This window comes from Oenanthe melanoleuca, unplaced genomic scaffold, assembly GCF_029582105.1.
Source record: "Oenanthe melanoleuca isolate GR-GAL-2019-014 unplaced genomic scaffold, OMel1.0 S343, whole genome shotgun sequence".
Classification (NCBI taxonomy): domain Eukaryota; kingdom Metazoa; phylum Chordata; class Aves; order Passeriformes; family Muscicapidae; genus Oenanthe; species Oenanthe melanoleuca.
Window position 1 is genome coordinate 18949 of NW_026612992.1, and position 3785 is coordinate 22733.

A 3785-nucleotide genomic window follows, 5' to 3' on the forward strand; every position below is an offset into this window, starting at 1 on the left:
CCAGATTTTTTCCGAGAGTCTAATAAGTTTAGGTTTTGAAAGCTCGGACTCCTCTCCAATCAGATTTGCCCAGCTTTTCAATATTTGCCCGAAAGGGCTATCTCTTGGAATACTATTATTATCAGATTCAGAAGAGCATATGCAACCCATTCTGATATCCTGAAATATACAGCAAAGCACAAAACAAACAATCCAAACTGTCGGGATTCGAAATCACAACCCTCTGAGCCACAGCACAGACACTAATGAACTGAACCACTCTGGCTTCAAGCCAAGAGCACTGCAATTCAAACATGCACTTCATGAAGGCTGTCCTTCTTACAGATAAAGAGCAGAATTGTTGTGCTGAGGTTCTCCAAAACAAATTCACACTTTACAAAATTACAAATTACCCAGATACTAAACAAACAAAATGCCTTTTATTCCATCACTCACACATCTCTGTTCCCAGGGTTCTTGGCTCTGATATCTCTGGACCTCCCTTGGGCCTTCCCAGAGCTGTCGGCCTCGGTCCAGGGATTTTTCCAGATGCCTCGTCTCCTGGCTGGCTCGGGGCATGAAGCAGGATCAGCGTCAGCTTGCTTTGCTACTACATGCCTGTTCATGAAGCAGCATTCTGTGGTACACAACCGTGATGCAGAGAACTCAGTTCTAAGTGTAGTGCAAAGTGAGAACTACTGTGTGCTGTGCATGCTTTCTCCTTAGCGTTCTGTACACTGCAGTGCTCTTCGCTATGCAGTGTTGAAACAGTGCATTGTAAGCTTACACAGAGCACGGTCATTCTCGTATGGTACAGAGACTTTGAACAGAAAAGTGCACACGCCAGGCGTGTTTTGGCAGCTAGCAAAACCTAGCAGCAGAGTGTTCTGTGCTTAGCAGGAGACGACACCTTACCTCGCCTAGAGAGATCTCGCCGCAAGGACACATAGCGCGAAGAAGGAATCTGCAGAGCACTGGAGAGTGCACTTGGCAGCAGATCGCTTGTCAGTGACTAGAGGCATGAAGCAGGATCAACGTCAGCTTGCTTTTGCTACTACATAGCTGTGCCTGAGCAGGGGACGGGACGGGTAGCGCTGAGAAGGAGACTTTGGGATTGCTTGCGCCCGGAATCCCGGCCATGCCGGAATATTGACCGTGTGTGAGAGAGGGGCTGCAGTGGGAAGTCAGTGTGAGTGCGGATGGGAAAGTGGGCCTGGGACTGGGAAGAAAACTGCGGAGCTCAGAAAAGAACTGTGAGACCCAAGTTGAAACCGCTGTGGGGCTGCCCTCGTGGCTCTGGAGCTGGCATGGGGACCCTAGGGAGGGAGGTGAAATCACTTTTGACAGTTAGGGGTGTTAAGACCAACAAGAGAAGGTCATCCGTGTCTCTTTGCCCCTGAGAAGATGGAGAGGAGGGATAAGCCATCCTGCAATCTCTCTAATGTGGGGATGCCCTTTGCTGCCCCTCACCAGAGAACCCCCAGACCATGCTGAATGTCTGCATTCAAAATGGACTGCTAGAAGTGAGATCAGACTGAATGCCTAAAACGGGGTTTACAGGGAAGTTGGTGAGGGATTTTGGACAAGGGATGGAGGCACGGGACAAGGGAGAATGGCTTCCCACTGCTAGAGGGCATGGGATTTTGGGAAAGAATTCCTCCCTGCAGGGCTGTAAGGCCCTGACACAGGGTGCTCAGATTTGCTGTGGCTGCCCCTGGATCCCTGGCAGTTGCTAGGTCCAGGTTGGATGGGGCTTGGAGCACCTGGAACAGTAGAAGTTGTCCCTGACCATTGCAGGAGGTTGGAATCTGTGGCTTCTTGTATGTGGGCTCAATCTTCTGGCTGCCACCACCCTGCTGCTGTGCAGGCACTGCCACCAACACCACCTCTGCTCCCTCCCAGAGACCTCTCCATGCAGCAAGTCCTTTTCCTAAAGAACTGTGGAATCACATCCCAATTGCCAGGGGTTTCTCCAGGATGTGCTCCTGTCACAAACCATAGAACAACAGACTCATTTAGGTCTGAAAACCACTCCAAGACCATTGAGTCTGACTTCTAACCCAGTACTGCCAGGATCACCACAAAGACATGTCCCCAAGTGCCACATCTTTTAAATCTCCCCAGGGATGTGGATCACTGCCCTGGGCAGTCTGTGCCAGGGATGGACAACTCTGTTCCTAATTTTCCCAATATCCACCCTGAGCCTGCCCTGGCCCAGCCATTCCCTCTCCTCCTGTCCTTGTTCCCAGATCCCAAATGCCCCTGGCTGTCCCCTCCTGGCAGGGAATTGTGTGAGCCACAAGGTCCCTGGGCCTCCTTTTGTCTAGGCTGAGCCCCTTCCCAGCTCCTCAGGAATTCTCCAGCCCTTCCCATTTCCCTCAGGAATTCTCCAGGCCCTTTCCAGCTCCCTCAGGAATTCTCCAGCCCCTCCCCAGCTCTGTTCCCTTCCCTGGACATGCTCCAGCCCCTCCAGGGCTCTCAGAGCTGCCCCAGCAGGGCCAGCACATGGGACAAGGGCACTGCCCTGGCCCTGCTGCCACCCCAGAGCTGGCACAGCCCAGGGGCCAGTGGCCTTCTTGTCAGCTCCACATCATCCCATTCTGAGTTTCCTTTTGGAGCTGGATATAATTACCCTGTGTATCACTCATCACGTTGGATCTGTAGCACCTTCCAGCTGAACAGATCTTCTCAGCTCTCCAAGTGATTTGGCTCCAACCTCCCTGTGGTGAGAAGCCCCATCCAAGCCACAGGGCTCTCCTTCCACACTGCTCAGAGGAAAAAACCAAAAAACATCCCAAAAACATCCACAAAAATTACCAAAAATATCCCCAAAAAATCCCAAAAATCAGCTGGAGCTGGTGGCCAAAGGGGAGAAAAAAAACCCCAAAAAACTACCCCAAAAACTCCCCAAAATTACCAAGAAAATTCCCCCAAAAAATCGCCAAAAAATAAAAAAAATCCCAAAAAAATGCCCCCAAAATTCCCAAAAACTCCAAAAAATCTCCCAAAAAAATCCCAAAAAACAACTCAAAAAAACCCCCCAAACTACCAAAAATATCCCCCAAAAACCCCCAAAAATCACCTGGACCTGGCTGCAATAGATGAGAAAAACCCCAAAAAACTACCCAAAAAACCAGCCAAAACCACTCCAAAAATATCCCCAAAAATTATCAAAAACCCCAAAAAAATTCCCCAAAAATTCCCAGAAACATCCCAAAAAATTTCCCTCAAAAAATTCCCAAAACCCCATAAAAAATCCAAAAAACCTCCCAAAAAACCCCAGAACCACCCAAAAAAAATCCTCAAAAAATTACCAACAACCCCCCAAAAATTATCAAAAAACCACCTGGAGCTGGCAGGGATAGAGATAATAACACCAAAAACTACCCAAAAAACACCCAAAAACACCCAAAAAATATCCCCTAAAATTACCAAAGAGCCAAAAAAAAATTCCCCCCAAAAAAATCCCCAAAAAACCCCCAAAAATCACGTGGATCTGGCGGCCAGAGGGGAGAAAATATCCCCCAAAAAATCCCAAAAACATCCGCAAAAATTACCAAAAAAATTCCCCAAGAAATAGCCAAAAATTAAAAAAAAAGTCCCCCAAAAAATCCTCCAAAAAATTACTTAAAAACCCCCCAAAATTCCCATAAAATCCCCCCAAAAACCTCAATAAAACCCCAAAAAAATTCCAAAAATATCCCCAAAAATTACCAAAATCCCCCAAAAAAATCCCAAAAAATAATCCCTAAAAAAATCTTCAAAAATTACCAAAATTATCCCCCAAAAAAAAAAAAAACAAAAAT

At 47.6% G+C, this 3785-nt stretch overlaps 1 long non-coding RNA gene across 1 annotated transcript; it reads right to left on the reverse strand.

Annotated features, from left to right (window-relative positions):
• Positions 1-923: 923 nt before the first annotated feature.
• LOC130266927 (uncharacterized) lies at positions 924-2744 on the reverse strand. The gene is made up of 3 exons (XR_008843014.1): positions 2612-2744; positions 1743-1964; positions 924-991 (listed from the first exon to the last, which is right to left on the reverse strand). It is a non-coding gene; the product is annotated as an uncharacterized LOC130266927 (long non-coding RNA).
• Positions 2745-3785: the final 1041 nt, after the last annotated feature.